The following is a 20,584-nucleotide window of genomic DNA, read 5'->3' as shown; positions in this document are numbered from 1 at the left end:
TTTATGAAATAGAATTAAAAATAAAGCGTCCCTGAATTTTATGAGAATAAACCAAGTAAAATAGAAACGGGAGTAGGTGTAGAAAGAAGAATCTCGCATGTCAGAAAAATAAAAGGATTAACAAAACGAATTGTATAATGACACGAGAAGAAACTGAGAATGGGAGGGACTAGTCGGTGGGAAGGTTTCGCTTGTTGTCTAGCTAGAATGAAATAGGAGTTGGGCGACCATCGGCCGACAGCCGTCTTGCGAGCTACGCGGCGCCGACACCGACTGTGACATAGAAGCAGACATGAGGAAGACGCTCTGTGGCAGACCAATAACACCGATGTTTGGGCCAGTTGGTAATGATCCATATTAAAACCCATTCGCTGCACGAATAAAACAACGACAGGAAGAAAACACACACAGTCCTGTCGTGCGTGTTTTCTTCCAGTCGTTGTTCTATTCGTGCTGCGAATGGGTTTTAATATGGCTGACCAAACCGGCGCCAAGTCGCGCTAGTGTGACAGGCCCTTTAGTGCTCGATAAGCGTACGCTACCGGCGCGGCTTCCGTGTGTCGTTGTGACACTGCAATAACGCGGAGCCGATTCCGTTCCGCGATGCATCGCAAGACACCTTTGTTGGTTTTGCGCTACATATACGATACAGACTGAAGGTAATTTATATGCATTCTACGTTTCTGCACAGTGTGTTATTGATCCCACATATTTACATGCAGGTTTAAAATTTGTGCCTCCATTCTGAACGAGGATTTTCCCTTTATGAAATCGAAGGTGGAATATCTCAATGAAAAAAAAAACAGAAAAGTGTTGTCATGCTGAACGAAATGGCTATTGTTCCAAAGTTGAACATGATTCAAGTATGTATCGATTTGGAGCTATACAATTCTGTCAGTATTAGGTACACAGGGTTCAACTTTGGCAACACACTCATCGGTCTTAATGACCGGAGGAATGTATTCAAGATGGAAACAGGTTTTTGGCTACCATTATACTGGTTAGTGAAATTCACAGGCCTGTAGAGATTCCCTTGCGTGTCAGTGCGAGATCACTGTCTATTTTTTCTGGAAATTTCTTCCCCAGAGACGATGCAGCGTAGATGTTGCTTGAAGTTGTTGAAAAATGTGACGACATCGGAATGCAAGTAGTTGCCATTACTACAGACATGTGTGTCGGAAACAGGGCCACGTGCTGTTTGCTTTTTGCCAATTTCACTGTGCTTAGTTAAGCTATTCACTTACGAACCAATGATGCAGATATAATGTGTTTGTTGTATCACGGCTCCAAAATGTGCTGTACTGCTGACATGTGTAAGTCTGATAAAGAAACTGTAGGTTCTAACGAGATATGAGTTTCATATTATAGCCCAGCTGTCTGGACTGAGGCAGCAGATTACATAGCCAAATATTCGGCGCAGGCTGAACTTCAGGCAGTCCTTCTTTGTCTTGAAGATAGTGTAACCACAATTGGCTGTCTAACTCGCTCCACATAAAACAGAACTTATTAATATCGATGGAAAACACAAAACCAACCCCAGTATGCAGATCCATCTTCACGTTGGAGGAAACACCATCACCTCCTCAAATGGGAAAATCCGCATTCTTGGACTGCCCATCGCGAACTGTAATAGTCCGCAAAAATGAATTCATTAACTACAGCGCAATTGACCAGCACTGCTCCACAATATTCGTCGCCTGTTCAACCGGTACGGCGGTGCGCGGCAACATGCTCTGCCGTGCGCTGGCCCGAGCAGCGACGGTCGAAAAATTTCTCTATGGCACACCCGTCCTTCAACTATCAAAGACAGACTTGGCTAAGGTCGAACGCCTTCATCTTGCAACTCTATGCACTATTACCGGTCTACCTAAGCACACTCCTATAGCTGAACTAGAGCGTTTGACTGCTCTTTCAACGCTCTCTACCATTGTTACCGGGTCACAGGCACGCAATCGAATACGGCTAGAGAACGCTGTCCGAGGGCATCGCCTGCTGGCCTGAGATCAACAGTGCAACGACAATACACCATCTCTTCCATCGTCTCTCTCAACAACATAAATCTCTTCCCCCTTGGGAGATGCCTGTGGTCACACGCCTCCATCGCCGACCTATACAACGAGATTTTGTAATTCCCCGGGAGCATTTCGCTGCCCGTCACCGGCAAGAGCGAATCCCTGATACGACTGACATATACACTGACGCTTCAATTACTAACGAATTTGCCTCTATGGCCTGGTATGCGATGGCAAACTTTCACTTTCAGGCGCTTATGCCTGCCACCTACCTCAAGGTACCCCTCTTCATGCTTAAATCCTCGCGATTTGGGGAGCCTCGCGAGGATTGTTTTGCACAAGAACAGATTCAATATGCATTGTTACTGATTCATATGAAGCCTATAAGAAGATCGCTACTCGGGGTTTGCAAGACGCAACTGCTACGGCCATACAGCGCCTCCTTAAACTCCACAAACTCGCGACCAGAACTAATGTCATTCACTGGTCCCCAGGTCACACGGCCGAATCAGAGGGCAATGCGGCAGCAGATGCCGCGGCTGCCTTGACGGGTGGGACGGCCTCATTTATTTCCCCACTCCCTTGCTTCATCCTTACTCAACTTTTGGCGGTCAACACTCCCTTTCTCTTGTATGCACTATACACGCACCAGTCTTCGTAGCCTCAATCATTATCGAATGCAGGTGGCCATACCCACCTTTTAGACGTAAGACCCACCGCACCCGATGTCAAGAAGGCTTCTGGAATAAGCTCATTGCCCATGCGACTTACACGCCACGTATTATGGCCAGCTGGAGCCATTACACAGATGAAATGATCACGTGCCTCCACTGCACGACTTTAACGATCAGCGGCATATCTCATCTACTCTTGGATTGCCCTGCTTTTTCTACTGGACGCTCCGAGATCAAACCCTACCACCTGAACTACCGTTCCCTTCTAGGAACTGACTCTAACACAAAAGATATTTGCCGCGTATGGCTCCCTTAGTGGCCTGGTCAGAGCAATGTAATTTGAATGACGACCTGTGCAATCACTAAAGTTTCTGCTTACTCCCCGTTACCCCCTCTATGGCCATGAGCCTTCCTATTTAATAAACGACTTTCAACTGAACTCATAGCCCAGCTTTGACGATTTATTTTATAAGAGCGAGCCTGTTAGTGATTTTTTTAATTACTGTGTTCACTTCTCCTGGTGTAGGCATTGTTATGTGCTAGCAAAATTTTTCAGTATTTATGAAAATCTAACAGTGAATGTAGTTCCGATATCATTATGCTCAATGTAACATGTAACGTTGACATTCGTTGGAAAAATGAAATGTGCTCTTATGCTTTGTATTCATCTTTAATTTGCATGTTTCTAAGCTTTAGCAAAACATTTATGTGAAGAGTATGCTTTACTCATCTGAAGCCCAGGTGTATGCAGTCCTAAAAGAAACTCAGTTGAATCGCGTGTCAGAGTGCAAAGAAAATTCTGCATCGGGCCACCATATTCGAAATCTCGTTACTAAATTTGCTTTGTCAAATTACTGAAACACTTTTGTTCATTATGTACACATCCTGTCTAGGCAAATAGGCAATGATTTGTCTCTGAAAATGATCTCTTCAGGCGTTGTCTTTTACGATGTGTTATATCATAGCTGTGGCAGTGACTCCTGCTGTAGAAAAATAAAAGATCACCTATTGGAGAATGCCAGTATACTCCCAATAGCCAAATCGTAAAGTTCGTGAAACACAATGAAAGAGACACAGAGCAAAAACAAAGACAGGAGCAGAACTACAGGTCGAGCGCATGGATCTGCTGCTCCAATATTTGTTCTTGCGCTGTTTTCCCCACAAACTTTTGTGCTACAAATGCATAAAAACTCCCCTACATTTTCGCATGCGCATTAAACGCAACTCACCTCCATGGAGATCCCACGTGCCCGTTGGATCTCGGCTTGAATGGAACGACTTGAATGGAAAAAGCACACTGCTGTGCAAGAATCCAACACGAAATCCCGATGCGTCGTTCACCCGCGCCGCACAGACCGTGCGCTGCGACTTAAAAAGGGCACTCGGAAGCATTTCATGACGCCGGCAGGGCCGAGCCGCGGGAGCGTGACCCCCCGCAGCCACGCCTATTTGCCAAACTCTTCCACTAGGCATTGGCTCTGCTCATCAGGAGGCTTTTTGTTTCCCTCGTTTACTGCGCTCAGGGGCATGTAGCATCTTTTGGGCACTGACACGCACTAAAAAATGTACCAGAGGATCACTTAGGTTTCTGCTCAGAACGGCTTGAAATATCAAGCAAGTATTTTTTTATGACGTGTAAGTGTACTTTCTAAGGCTATGCCTAGCGTGTAGACGGAATATGGCGCGAGCAAAAAGCTGAAGTTCCTTCCAAACGTTTCGGTTGTGTCCGGCGTTCTGCCTGGGAGCAAAGGCTGGTTATTCTGCCAGTTCTAATGCACAACCTATGGCACAGTATGCAGTAATGGCAGCTCGATGAAATGAGATCAGCATTTTGGTTCCATATGAAAAGAAGCTATCTATTAGTCGCATACTGCTTTCGATTTGTTTTAACACATTTCAAACGCAAAATATAAGCTACTGCTTAGAAGGTGCATATTCTTCCCAACAGCTGCAAACAAGTATTCCCTGTAATTAATGAAAAATGCGGCCACTGCTCATCCGGTAGTTTTTACTGCTTGTGAAGCAAAGAAATTAGCAGATAGCTTATTAGTGGCAGTTAAACAGTCTATTTGATCACTGGCGCCAGAAACTACGTCCGAGAGTCGCATTTAATGCCTCCGAGCGAAGAAAAGATATTGCTTGAGCAAGAATAGCTAGAGAAGAAATGCTCGACTCACTAGTTTAAAAATACAGGTCGTGCATTGGAGTCCTGTCCACATTTAGGGTTCCCAAAATAAAGTTTCCATGGGCTGTTCCTAGCTTTTCGTTGTATCTGCGCCTACGTGCGCAGAAAGCTTGTTCGAGCTGCGCGCTGGACTGAGTACAAAAAAGTACAGCTTGTCGGCTCGATAGGAGAATTCGGAATGCAGCGGTGCCCAAAGGATTGGAGAAACGGGTCCGGTGCATTCTTCTTTTAAGCCTTGATCTGTATATAGCCCGAACTACTGCACGAGCGCAGTAGTCGATAAAAGGGCCCCTTTACGATAGAGGTTGAGGCGGGAGATTTGGATGGAATGAAAAGGCAGCACCTTTTGCAACCTCATATTTGTTTCTTTGTTTTTGTTCGTTGTGTCGTGAAAATATTATGCAAACAAACAAACGCGGAGTTATGCAACAAATATAGGGAAGAGAGAAAGGGTATACGCGTTAAGGAGAGCATGTTGCCGGACTAGTTGGTGATCCATTAAGTAAAAAATTTAGCGCAAAAAAGAACACAAAGGACAAAGAAGAACACATAAGACGTTTGACGAGTGTTCTTCTTTGTCCTTTGTGTTCTTTTTTTGCGCTAATTTTTTTACTTATACGCGTTAGTCATGGGCAGCTCCTGCAGCCAGTCATTTTGTGAGTATTATTTGTAAAATGTTGATAACGAGAATGAAGCCGCAAAAAGCCCAGTTTTTTGCATTGTTCTCTTTTAAGGTTAGCGCTATGTATTTTAACGCAATAGCGTCAATGATCTCTTGCCTAAGAATATTGGGCGCCCTACCGCGTCCACCGGATATAAATATTCTAGATTCTGAAAGTAAATAAGCAAGGGAATCGAGGGTCTAAGAATGAAATTTGGCGTGGTGGCAAATCTTTTAAGAAATTATGTATAATTCAAACCAGTAAAGTTATCCCGTTTCCTGTATTGGGAATCGAACAGAGCTCATCTGCGTGCTGTACGAGGCCCCTCCAATTCAAACGTTCAGGCTCGCTGGTCAAACCGCGTTAAGAGAGTGCAAAGAGAAAGCGTTGTGGCGTGTGTTATGTAGTAGGATATGAATGAGTACGGCCGTGATGTGAAAAAGACAAAACAAGAAAAGGAGCTGTAACTTTAAGTTTTAGGCGAAACTTCAGCGACCTACAAGCAAGTTTGTTTGTCTCACCCGTTCCCTCATCTTTCGGCATAATGATTTAAGCACAACCTTTCGCAACGACGGATCACTCAAGAGAAAAAAGGAAGTTTTTTTACCGCAAGTGTGTTAGTTATAGCCTGCTTGAATCCCTGTACGTCAGGTTAAATGGCATTTTACGATAAACAAGAGGGTGCCTTAGCTAAGCACAGTGAGAATTTATCTGCTCTCTTGCTCATAGTATACTCTGTAACTGCCCTAAATTTAAAAATCTTACCTCTTTAGCGCGCAAAATAGATGATAGAAACATGTAGCAGCAACGTTGCTTCAAAAATTGACTCATTGTATATTTAAGATAACATAAGCGCCGCCATAATATCTCATTCAATATGCCATATTTCTGTTCTCTAAATGTATCATCACTCTGAGTACGCATACACCTGATATTATAAAGAAAACACACTAACTTACCAAGGTGTTGGAAGTTAGCGTAACTAAACTCGATAACGGGTATAAATTAAAGGTTGTCGAAGGATTAGCAGTTGTAGTTAGGATAACCAGGTACTTGAATGCTTCTATAGACCTCCTTCACTCCGGCTACGTCACGAAAATGCGGTGGCGCTGTCGTCGTTAGTGACTTTCGTGTGGTAGACAAAAACACGCTTCAGTCGCTTTGCCTACCGTGATTGTGCGGTGGCTTGCTGCTGCCGGGGAATGCAGAGCACCATGCCGACTAATCGTGTCGCTATGACATGTGTTGAAAGACGCACAAGAGGAAGTTTAGTAAGCTTGCATAGGTTTCTTGCCGACAATGGTCGCCGTAAACAGTGGTGGGCCGCCGCGGTGAAGCGCCAAGGCTGGATACCGACGCCTGCTCATCGAATATGCGGCAAATACTTCGTCACGGCTAAGCTTTATTCACCTTTACGCCAGAGCGGTCTACCGGATCAAAGGTCGCGAATATCTCGAGTTTGGCCTTTTTACGACGCGTGATGGGATCTTGGTACTGTTTTAGTGCTGGTGCGGGCGTGGGTGCGCAGGTAACATATGTACACGAGGCAGTCATATATTTGTTGTAATGCGTAGGCCTGTTTCTTTGTTGGAGCATGCGTAGATGTTTTACCTTTGTAACTGTTCCTCAAGCCCGTTTTTTCGCTGTGTATGTAAGCGCAGCGAGCTGCTACGCAAGTGATCTGTGTAGCACCCCTCGATCCGTGATGTACCATATTGCATGGCTAAGCTTCGCCGCGTTCACGCCAGATTATTTTAATCTACTTCCTGATGAAGATTTCCACTTCACGTTGACAGCTACTGATTTGGATTGGAGCTGCATTTTTTATTTATGCCGAGCGCTTTTATTTGTATTCACAGCGGCTGATTAATGCGAGTTGTGGGGTTTATCCTACATTGAAACGCGGTCACAGTGGCCGAGACCGAACTGGGCCGCCCTAACTACGGAATCACGGGTGAAGGTAAAAACGGCCCCAGAAAAGAGTTCCTCAGAAGATACAGCCCCGAAAAAAGGTCCCTGAAATATATAGCCCAGGAATAATAGTCCAGAAAGGTCCTATCAGGAAGCGGCCCCTAGGAAAAAATGTCACCGAAGAAATTGGCTGAAAATCTGCCCGGAACTCACTTCGCGAAAAATTGAACATCTTATTGGATGCCTTTTTTTTTTTCTTTTTTTAGAATAGATGTAACTATTGTTTGGGCACTATGCCCTCTGGCTGTTTTACAGGTTTACAGGAACTGGAGAAGGCTTGTCGAGAAAGCATTGCAAAAAAAAAAAAAAAAAAAACCACCACCATTATAACATCCAGCGAGTATTATACAGTGCATATAGTTCCCAGTTTCCAAACTGGGAAATATCGCTCTTTAATATAGGTCTAATCACCTGGCTAATATTACACATTCGAGAGACGTGTTTGCCCTCGACAGCACAAATTTCGGCGCCAGAACGTTTTTTTTTTTTTTGTTTTTTTTTTTCTTTGCGAACACACGGCATCAGTGCCATGTTTTGCAAATTTCAAGCGGACGGGTAGAAAGAAGCACTGTAGCATACATTATGACGGCTAGACACAAGGAAACTCAGTCTACGTTTTTAGTAAACAGAACTACAGAACGTAAAAAAAAAATAATAATAAAACGGCGGGGTTCAAGATATACATAATGTTCGCTAAAACCATAAACACAATGTAAGATAAAAACAGTGAAAGTTGATTACAATGAGCGTAATTCATCGCTGATAAGCCAAGCACCAGGCAAGGGGAAAGCTTGACTTTGCAGTACGTTTTATTGCATCTGTTTGGAGAGGTTTTATCCGGGGCCATTTTTTCCTGGGACGTTTTTACCGGAACCCACGGAACCACAGTGGCCGCTGCAGCTCGTAATTGTAATGCAAGCTAACAGCGCGACTACCCGTGATAAAATTGCTACCTTTAACGATGATAGCCACCCACGAACAAAGCAAATATAACAGATGCGCAGCGTTGTGATCTCAACCAATAACGCAATGATACGCAAACCGTGCGGTCTCAAGGCTACCGTTGCCAAGTTGACCTAAATCATCTTAACCATACAGCCGCTCGACGTTAGCGAGGTGCTTCGTGCTTACCAAGAACGCTCATTTTCCGCTCGGTGTGAAGAATCATCCGAGTATGCTATGATGCTTCGAGCGGACTATTCGTACGCGGTTTGCGAGCGCTATTTATGAGCGAGAAAAATCGCCGTCAGCTTACTCGACTCAAAGTAGTTGTAAGCATCCGAAGCTTTGTAATTCTCGATGCGTTCCATGCATAATTTTCTGGGAAAAAACAGAAAATAGATGCCAACGTCGCTCATTTTCCCCGGCTGGCAGCCGCTTCTCTTGTGCGCCTTGAACCCAATCCCCATCGGTACGGCGTGCGGGTCCGTACGCTGCACGCCGTGTACGTAGATTTTTTCAGTGTATCGCTTCTGTTCTCACCGCTGAGGCTCACGAAATACTAGCACATATGGTCACTTCGTCTACCTAGAAGGCGCCTGTAAATCACAATAACACGGCCTTGACAAGCTCGGCCGCAGTGCCCCGGCTAGCCACTGTACCCGGCCGCGGTCGTGCTTTTTGCCTACCGTCGGATCGCTGACGAGAGCAGCGCCACCTCGATCGTCTTGTTTGTTTGCAAACATGAAGGAGGTCTATAGAGACATAGAACCAACGATGCGTATGCTAAAATACATTAACTGTACAGATGGACGTTTGCAATACCAAATCGGCAAGAAGCACACTGAAGAACACGCGGTGAGTGAATACGAAAATAGAGTCGATGACTAACAGGTTGGATTTATAGCATAGTTTTTAGAGCACAGATATTCAGGAAACATGAACACAATCTGCAGGAAAGGAAGGAACCGGAAGTGGGCATATAAATGCCGGAATGGCACACTTCCAATGGCACCTGACAATAACACACAACCGCCCATAGGCGTCATCGTCTCGAAATGTATATGCGCGCAAGCGCGATAAGCAATTTGTTATGCATTGTGCCGCTGTTTAACCGCACGTAGTTCCTTTGTCACTCTTAAAACCTATTTGTTCGGCACGCGTGCGTTGTAATGTACGCAGGTGCACGTGATGCAAAGGAGGGCGAGAAAAAGCGAAGCATTGTCGTAGCCGGCACAACGAGGTGACATATGTTATGGCCTGCTGGCACTACCGGAGTGAGAGCAGACACCATCGTTCACACCAAATTGTACCGGGGTTTGTCAGCCGCCTTGTTTGCCGTGTTTGTCAAACACGGCAAGCCGTGTTTGTCAGCCGCCTGAACTGAGAGGAAACACGGCGGCTATTCGGTTGTTTAAAACCGGCGGAATTCTTTTAGAATCGCGTCAACCGTTTCGCAGTCCTTGTACACGAGCAGGTTGAATGCACCCTCTGCTTATTCCCTTAGATACGTGACCAACTTTATCACTTTCTGACATAGCGGTGTCAACTTTCATGCAGAGGGCGAAAATGTCCGAAATGTGTGACACATAAGACTCTGTGGACGATTTTTTTCAGCACGCATACTCCTTCTTCGTCGCAAGCTGACGTCCGAATGGCTTACCAATTAAGTCACAAAGCTTCTGCTTGCAGAGATACTAACTGGTTGGTTCATCCTCGTGGATCTGAACCAAACCCTTGCAGTGCCCGTCAGGTAGAAAATGACGTTAGCCAACTTCATAGTCGTCTCCCACCTGTTGTGTGCGCTCATGTGCTCGTACATAGTGAGCCAGTCCTTCACATTCAGCAACGTCCACTCCGTTGAAGGTCCGGGGTCCCGCCAGTGGGCAATGATGCTGGCCGGGGCGGAGGACGCCTATGGTGCGGCCCCATCACTGATCATGGCTAAAGAGCCGGGAAGTCGAAGACCGCTGCGGAGTTCCGTGCTTGCCTATAGGCTATCTCGCACCTTCACCAATAACGTAACGTATATATCCGCAGAAAAAGAGTAGATGTATTTATATATATTTACAGAGGGGTAGCTGGTCACAGCACAGACGAACAACTTCAGGCCAGCGGCGCCCAGCACGAACCACACACACTTCGTCGTCATCACGTTCCACATGTTCCAAACACGAGCACAGCACTTTGTCCTCGTCGTTGTCCCTTGGCAATATTAACAGAGCAGTCAGATCTCGCGGCTTCTGTAGCCAGAAGACGAGAATATTTTATTTCGAAGCTGTTGGTGCGGACGAAAGCGCTGCACAGTAGTTTGGTCCAGCATCATAGACCGTAAGAAAATCGTGTTTATTTGTTGGGTCTCAGGCAGATAGTAACAGCAACAAGATACTACGCTCAACTATTTTCCACACCGAGCTCTCTCTGAAATACGGAAATACTAATTTGGATTTGTGGCGGTCGTTCTTACATTCCCGTAAAGCAACGGTAACAGAAAGCCAAAGGCGAACCACTTGTAATCGAACACGTACGTGTCTTGCCTAAGTAACCTTCAGAGCGAAATTCGCCGATCTAGTTACAATAAAAAAGATAAAAAATACGCTTTCTGATGCAAACAAAAAATGAAAAAGTAAAAAAACATGTTCATTTATCACATGTGATGGACAAAAAAACACATGTACAAAAAAAAAAAAACGCCAGTGCATTACTGAGTAAAAACGGTAATTTCCAGATCGTACCCTGAATGGTAGACTACCCTCGGATATCGCGTTGAAATTGCGGCACTACTCTCTAGAAGAGGGAAAACTATATACTGCATGCATCTACTTGCATAGAAGGTAGATCGCGTTAAAGACAAAATTGAAGAACGCTTGCTCACGAACGCGTATTAATACGCGAGGCGCCCACGTGCTGGGCCGCGCGCGCCAGACAGATGGGGACTGGCGTCGCGAGTAGGAGCGCGTTAGCAGCCTGATGTCTATGCAACGGATTAATAAGTAATGTGTGAGTGGTCATCTACATCAAGATCTGAAATATGTCCTAAACTCGTAAAGAAAACAAAAAAAAAGATACGGCAGCACTTATTGAGAAAATAGGCGACTTATGTTTAAGGTGGGAACATCTGCCGGTGCCTGCAAGACATTATCTACCAGAGATACTCTAGTAGCTGAGAATGGTGAGAAATCAAGCAGAGCTTAATTTTTTATCGTCGACGTTGCCTATTTGCGAAACGTAATACAAATATTCTTTAATCCTTAAATGAACTGATAGACATTTGGATTAAAATTGGACCCTTGCTTCTGCCTCAACTGTCCAAACATATTTTTGAGTGGACCCTGCTGGAGGCAACCAGTCATGAAGTAAATGACGTTGTAATTTTCAGAAAGATAGCTCCAAAGGAGCAAAACAGCTCTTATAATTATCTGCCTGCTGAGGACCGTTTGTGATTGGCGCCTGGCAGCAAAGTTCCAAGTTTTTAACCACTGAAGCTGATCTTCAAGAAACCGAATGAATTCCCTTTTTCGGCCGTGGCGATACTTCTGGGAAGCTTTTTTTTGAGGGGGGTGGGGGGCTTGTACTGTTTAGTGCGTCAAAAAGCTTATCCGCTTAAACATTTCAGCAGTTGGTACTGATTCTGCAAGGAGCTCTTTAGTATATAACAGTGCCAGGATCGCGACACTGACAGAAACACTTAGGACTTTTGCTGCTCTGCTCACTTTCATGTTTGATAAATGCTTTTGGTAAATGTGGCGCTCGGTCAGCTTTGGGGCCAAACTAAAGCGCAGTTCATGAGAAGATTTGTACAGGCGCTCTGTGTAATGCCCGGCTACAGTTTCCCTCCCAATTAACAACTTGTCAGTGTGCCCCTTGTTTTGAATTGTTTTTATGAGATGTGGAACATCAAAAATAAAATATATTTGCCCACTGCTCACCATTTCTTACAAAAAAATGCTTGGCAATAGTGACACCTGATAGTGACATAAGCTGATTTTTGACGCTCCCTGATCACAAAATACTGCTTTCACAGTGATTTTAGCTATTTCCGTAAGTTCGAAATAATCGAGAGGGCCAATTTACAAATCACTGATGCTGGCGTTGAAGTATGCCAAATGGTAAAAGCTAAAGGTTGAAACCACCACTTTGAAATACCGAGCACAAAAAGAACCAAAACTCTGTCAGCTACAGTCAAATAATAACAACTTGTGAGTTTGCGCATTGTTTTGAGTTGTTTTTATGAGGTGTGGAACATCAAAAATAAAACATATTTGCTCACTGCTCATCATGTCTTAAAAAAAAAGTGACACCGAAGTGATGACATAAGCTGATGTTTGACGCTCTCTGATCATAAATTACTGCTTTCACAGTGAATTTAGCAATTTCCTTAGGTTCAAAATATTGGACAGGACCAATTTACAAGCTGGAGTTTAAGTATGCCAAATGATAAGAGGTAAAAGTTGAAGCCACCTCTTTGAAATACCTTGCACAAAAACAACCAAAGCTCTGTCGGCTACAGTCGATGATCGCATGTTCCCGTCATCTACCAAGCCATGAACCACCCCCAGACTTGCAGCATATGGCAGGTTCTTTTTAAACGCTATTTCAGCTAATATAAGCGCAATCTGTGTCTCGTATTTTTCAGCCTATGCACAGTCGACGTCACTCTCGTGTAGAGTGCTCGGGCAGTGCTCATCCCGCAATAACAACTGAAATCAAAAATCAGCCCACGATCACGATTTGCGGACAAAGTGCTCATGCACATCTCCTTCACAGGTCTGTGTGGATCTACTTCTGCACATGTGTTGCATGTAAAAATAGAAACTACGACGAGGTATCAATTTTTATGCAGGTAAATGCGCCGATCGAGTGATCTACATAAGAGTGAAGTAAAGTGTACTTGCTGAAAGCCACACAATAACTCCAGGAATCACGCTATTCGTATGTTGATGTCAGCCAGTCAGTGTCTCAAGGAATGCTGTGTGGGAAAAGTGAATGTCGATGCCAAAAATTTATAGGTCCACGGTCCACGGGAGTTTAGGTGCAAAGAAACTTTCAAGCCACAAAGGAAAGCGTATGCCTTTCCTTCTTGGTTTTGATCACACATGTGCACGGAGAAGATTGAAACCGTCATCTGTTACAAACGGGCGGATGCCATCTAGTGCCTTATAAATAAGTGGAAGCAATTTCAGTTGCTCCTTGCACAGCTTTGCAATTGTCTTGCGGCAACTCTTCACTTTTGCCTGCTGTCTTTGTATGGTCGCTGCTGTCCTAGCCTTTGAAGGCTGTAGTCCATTGGTGCTTGTTGAAGACGTTTTAGGATGGCTACCAAGAACTGTAGGAATGAAAAATAGGCTTTTGATGAACGTACAATTCAATGTATTAGGATTACTTGTCTATGAACAAATTGCACTCATTGTTTATTCGTACAACTCATCGACAGAGGCTTCAGATTGGGGCTAGGCGCAAAGTAAAGTTCGCCTGTCCCGTCGCCTGTCCCGATGATATGGCTCACGTGATACATTTAACCACATTGATTGAACCCTTATGTTCTGAACCATAGTTTTTCGCGACAGGCAGAAAAATCGCGCAATTGAGGTTATGCTGCACTTCTATGTTGTACGGGATGGTGATGTAGAATATAGCATGTAAACTGGTTATTTAATTTTTTTTGCATAGTTGTAAAGATGGGGGACCTAAAAAAACTACTAGAAACTCAAATATTACATAATAATGTAACATCAAACTCCGGTCAACTACATCAAAGGGCCCCCACCAGGAAAACCGCTAATAAGGGACAAGAATAACCACCGTTGTGGTACGCTACGCTTGAGATGCATCCGTCACAGTTGAGTGATGAAATACCTCGCATACTTCGATGTGCGCAGCGTCCTATACAACAGTACTAGTTGCCACTGCCCATTTACAGCTACCCATTCTTGCACCCATTCGCTGTTTACTTTCTTTACTGCAGTCATTTCTGTCAGCACCTTCTCATTCGCAACGGCTCATACTGAGGGCTCAGCTCATCTTGCTATATTAACAGCCACTGTCTTAGCATGCCACTCACGATGCTGCACGCTGTTTAGAAAGCCACCTTCCGTTAGCAGCCTATGGGGCTAGTCGAAAAGGCCACATTACTACCTTGGACATCTCACGCGGGGAAAACGAAACAAAGGACAGAAATAGTGCCACTTATACTACGAGTGCCAATTTGAAGAGCATTTTCACGTCTCACGCTTATTTCGCCTAGTTGTCTGCTCTCTATCGTGGGAGTATGAGATGCCCTACGAATTGAGGGGCTTACAAAAACATTAATTTGAATTTTTGGCTTTGTTTTTGAGCACAATGCAATATCTCGTAAACGGTTGCAAACGTTACTAGCTGCGACATCGCACTGGTTAAGTGGTTAGGTAGAGCGAGAGGAAGAAGATGGTTTACACGGTCTGAAGGAGCACTGAACAAGGGTAAAAGGAGTACGCTTCAGTTCGCAGGTCGAGCCAACGTTTCGACAAGTCGAAAAGCCCAGACAAAGACTAGTCTACTTGTTGAAACGTTGGCTCGACCTTAGGCTCGAACTGAGGCGTACCCCCTTTACCCTTGTTCAGTGCTCCTTCATACTGAGGTTAAGTGGTTAGTCACTCGACCACTGAGCCGGAGTATGCGAGCACACACCCTGCGACGGCGGCTGCATTTAATTTAAGGTAAAATGCAAGGCACTCATGTGCTGTGTGATGTTGATTTTGGTCATAAAACTCTGCAGAACGAAATCAAACATTCCAAGCTCTCCTTGTTTGTAATGCCTCAGTAAGGCATTTTCTCGCATCTCTTGTCAATTGTAAATAATACTCTGCAAATTACGTTGTTGTCACACCCCATGTTTTCTTGATGTATAAAACTTAATTTAAAGTACACACGCAATCAAGTTACTGTGTAGATCAAGTGATCGTGTTTGCACCACCACTTGACACAAAAGCATATCATGCAATGCAAAGCAACTTTTGCAATCTAATTGTTCCGCAGGAATAACATGAAGTGTCTGCTGCCAATATGCACTTTCATTGCAGTGCTCCCACAGCCCGTAGAATATGTGGGAGTATGTGTGAACACATTAAACTTAGCAGGTGTGCTCACATACACAATAGTTGATATATATACGCAACGAGGTATTCCTACACACAAAGTAAACTTCCCATCTCTAAAGGGTTCTTGAAACAGTACTTGCATTAATATTTTGGTTCAAGAAGTCCACATCAGAGCCATGTAGTACTGTAGTCAAATTTTTAAACTTGGCTTGAAACTACTGATTTAAAACAACCATTTGAACGTAGTCCTGATTACTACTCGTAAACAATTAGGGCAATAGGTTTCCACGCACAAATCTCCCCAGTGACATCATCAGGGCTGATCAGGTGCGGCCGCTCATCAAATGGCCTGCAAGTGACGCTGGCGGAATGGGGCGTGGCGGGTGCCGTTGCGGCTTGGTTTCATTTGTTTGGCTTGCCGGCAAGTTTTGAATAGGGATGGGGAGGGGGGGGGGCACGATGGTTTTTTTTATCTCAGCTATATTCGCAGCTAATATAGCAAGCTTCCCGGTTTTTGCTTTGTGCACAGCACTGATGATGCGCATACTGCTGGTGCACTTTTCTAGTTTTAATATATAGCTTTTCATGGGCCCTTAAACGTCAATGCACAAACAGCAAATAAATTCTACTTACGTTGTCAAGCGAAATCAAAAGCGTTTAAGTAAAAAAGGTTCAGAGTTAAATCATGGCCAACTATGTAAGTTTGACATTGCTCCTATACACAAAATATCAGCAGCCACTATGAGAAGAAGGTGCTACCGACGCTACCTGACAGCGCTAGTGAAAATGCAACTAAGCAGTTATTAACGAATTTAACACTAACCACACCACCTTCTTTTTGAAACGGCGCACCCATTCTAGCCCAGTCAAGAGTGTTGTTGCTTGTGAAAATGGGACACCCGTCATCCATCACATCTGCTGTGCTCTAGTACGCAACTATCAGCTCTGTCCGAAAAGCAAAGTACATGAAAGCAGTCATTGAGAATGAAGTCTCTGGCCACTGCACAGCGCGCACAAAAGGTTGTAGAGAGGTAACTGTAGACTGCAGTAAAGATGCTTTCATCTGTAAATTACTATAACAGAACATGCAGGAATCGTCTGGAGATGGAAGAAATAACAGAGTAACCTAGAAGAAGTAACAGCACTGCTCGAAAAGCAAGGACACGAAACAATTTTGAAAACAAAATCTGACCACTGCAAATGGGTCCACACCAAAGCTTCCAGTGCAGCAATTGCGGTCCAGATTAGAGATGAATTCCTTTTTAAATTACTTCTCAAATCAATGTTACTACAGACAAGATCATTCTGTGAAAAGAGAGGCTAACCAAATCTCTCTTAAACTGGATTATTCCATTGAGTTAAATGGTTACAGCCAGTGTTGTAACATCATTTGACTGACGTGTACTAAACACCTATAAACGAAGCAAACACTAACCAGAACAGCCTACTCCTCGAGGTGTCGCACCCTTTTCAGCCAAGTCAGGAAAGGTGATACTTGTGTGAAGGCCACACCCATCATGCATCACATTTGCCATGGTTTGGTTGTGGTGTATGCGTTGACTCAGGTCTGTTGAAAAAGCAACAAGAAGCAAATTTCAGGATGAAGTCGGTGGCCACTGCCCCGCGCACACGGAACCTTGAAGACCAGCAATTGTGGTCCATAATAGAGACACTTTCATTTGTAAATTACTGTTAAACCAATTAAACAACACATAATATTGTGGAAATATAGATTATCCAAACCTATTAGAGAAATTATAAACACTATTTAACAATAAGAGCACTGAACAAGGGTAGAGGGGGTAAGCTTCAGACCTTCAGCTGTGACGCTTGCGCTATTCTTCTTGAAACTAGCGGAAGAAGCAGCCCCATGTAGTACGCTCTTCTACGAGGACAATATTCTAGTGGACTGCATTATCCGAAACCAGAGCTTGTTGCCCTATTGGACAAGCTTCTTTTTTTTTTTTTTCGAAAAAGCTGCCGTTCACCTACTACACACAAATGTTCTCGAAGTACTTAAGATCCTGATTCAGTCAGCATTTCAGAATTCAACACTGAGTTCCCCGAAAGGAATTGACAACAGCTATGTTATTAGGTCCGCTTCTTTGATATTTGAAAAATTTTTCAGAATTCTTTTTCTCGATTAGTTATACCATGGAAAGTGACAGAAAAGACCGAGAGGCCAACTCCTTATGTGCACAAGCCGTGCAGGAAGATTTTGAGACTGAATTTTCTAGACGCAGGTTGCATTTTGATGAATTGATGAATTATAGTGCAATGTGTAATTCAAGGACAAATTTTTTATTGTTTGCAGCTCTTTTCGATTCTGCTTAACTGTTTATGCCCATTTCCTTGATTAAAAGTTGTCGCGAGACTACATATACATCTTCGGTCTTTCAACCGACTGATATGTTTTGAACGAAGCTAGAACAGCCCGCTCCACTAGACAAGTGAAGGAGGAGGAGGAAGAACATTTATTTCCGCCGAATATGGTGCAGCAGCCACCTACGTGTCCGCACGCAGGCGTCCGGGGAGGCAGTCTGTCACACCGCGGCCAGAGGACACCCGGCTTCGTCTAGGAGAAGAGGTCTTCAGCCTCGGCCGCCAGGCGGACGGCGAATCGCTGTGTTTTTTCGTCGGAGCTTCTTAGCGTGGTCTCCCCTTCATCGCTAGTTTTAATCGCGCTGCGCCCTGGGGCATGAACGCATCTCCATATTATATGATCTAATGTTGCCACGTGGCCGCAAAATTTACAAATTTCGGTTTCTGCACCGTCCCTCTTCCGCCCTCTGGCACCCGTCCAACTCTTCCACAGGGGCGAAAAGAAATTTCGAGCTTGGAGTCTTCTCCAGTCGTACGATTCCTGAGTAAAAAGGAATCGTACGACTGGAGAAGACTCCAAGCTCGAAATTTCTTTTCGCCCTTGTGGAGGAGTTGGACGGGTGCCAGAGGGCGGAAGAGGGACGGTGCAGAAACCGAAATTTGTAATTTTTACTATATGAGTGAATTTTTGTTCTTTACTCTGAATCTGAGACGCGCCATGAATTTTTGCCGGTGCCTCTTCTGATCTAAACGAAAACGGTAGCGGTTGACAGAATTGACACCTAACAGTTCACCATGCACTCACGTCCGATCGCGCTACACCTGCTTCAAACATTCAAAAGCACATTGCATAGCCTGATAAATTTACTTTTGTACAAAACTTAAGGGGTAAAAAATATTGAAGTGTACCCGAAGCTTCATTCGACCATGCACGGCCGCACTGACGAAGGAGCGTGCGCTTGAGCGGATTGTTGACTGTATTTTATTCCTCGTACACGATAAATGTTCTATGTTGATTACGGACTTTGTTAAACCATAAGGGGCAAAATGTCATGACCTGCTGATTGCAACTGACGCGGGAGAAGCTAAAAGCGAGCACGCGTTTCTTTTGCGCGTGAACGGCTGTAGCGAATCAGCAGCAGTGGGGCGGTGGCGACCCCACCAAGGCGCGGCGGGCGGGGGAAACAGACCCCATTGGAGAGGCCGGAAGAGAAGAGAAGCGCTCTCTCCCTCGGGACCGGCCGTGGCTGTATATGCTTTTTCAGCGAAGCTGTTAATTTTGTTTTCACTGCTGAGTTAGAGTTTAGTCAGCCTTTGCATAAATGCATTGTTGTAAGGACAAAAAATTCCAGAAGACTGGAGACTGAAAGGAGGGTCCGCTAAGAGTGGTATCCTGTCTCTTTGGGGAGTTTTATTACCCATTATAATCACCGACTGGCCTAAAACTGCACCCCTGAAAGTATTATGGCGGCGTCACGCGCAGTGAATCACTTAAGTTCTATTGAAGTCCATCAGATATGCACTAAATTGTCCTGTCAGATTTATTTTTAATGATTGTAGTTATCTGCCTGTATATGTCTCAAGCGTTGTATAGAGGACTCCGCGCAATAGAACATAAGTGACTTTGTGCGCCATTTCTCAACGCAACTATATTATTGCGTTAGCAATACTACTCCAATTTTCGCCTCGTCGCGTAGCACCGGCCATAGCCACGGTTTATGCTGTTGCCTAGCTAGCGCTTCAGCCGAGCTTGGCCAGGTGGCTGCACTGTCGGGGCGCCACGCGCTGCAGCGGCGCCGCTGCCGCACCGAGCAGATGGTGCGCTGTTTGTTCGGCCTCGCCATAATTATTTTGCTATGCAGGCTGCTAAAGAGAGGTGTCGGCGACAAGCTGCAGCAAGAAAGCAACAACGTGCGCAAGAGACAGGGGAAGAATGTGAAGGACGTCGTGATAAGCATCGTGCACGAGATGAAGCTTGGTGACTACGTTCTAGCTCTTCGAGTGTTTCCGCCTCGTCGGCTACTGATGAACACATGACTGCTCAGGAACGCCGTATTGCCCCCAAGCGAAGACAACACGCTGAAGAATCACCGGAAGGAATTGCTGCTAGCAACTGGTGACTTCAATAAAGAAACAACGAGGGACCCTACTTTCATCCAAGCGGCCGAAGCGACATTCTCGCTAAAAATGAGCCCAATGCAACCCAGAAGCACTACCTAGTGGGGGAGTAGTTTGTGCCTAATGATGAAAAGAACATCTATACAGACTGAGCATAGTATAAATCAAGTGGAAACCAAATCGAATTACTTCACGAACCACCGTAGTGTATTCATTGGCATAAATAAAAGCAAACGAGAACAGTTGTAAACATTGTGTTTCATATGTGTTACTCTATAGCCAAACTATCGAACAACACCACAAGCTACACCACAAGCGAACACACAAGCGTAGCCATGCGGCCATTGCTAACGCAATTTACCAGGCTTAACCAGAGCTAAGCCACTGCCATTTTTTAATAAATCTGATAAGCTGTAGCTTATTAAAGTTGTAACTTCTCAAATATGTGTTACCAATGTTGGTCAAAATAAAAATGAGGACATTTCTTTTCCTCGCTTTTTAATTCTTGCTTTTTTATTGAAAACTGAGAAACGAGTTGAATTTGGACGCATAGACCCTCACCACGCGTCAACTTCGAGATGCATATGCTGCGCGTTGACCATGGAAAATTCTTTCGTGAAAGAAG

Source organism: Amblyomma maculatum, chromosome 6 (genome assembly GCF_055883805.1).
Source record: "Amblyomma maculatum isolate TAMU_Amacu chromosome 6, ASM5588380v1, whole genome shotgun sequence".
Classification (NCBI taxonomy): Eukaryota; Metazoa; Arthropoda; class Arachnida; order Ixodida; family Ixodidae; genus Amblyomma; species Amblyomma maculatum.
This window is presented reverse-complemented; position numbering follows the sequence as displayed.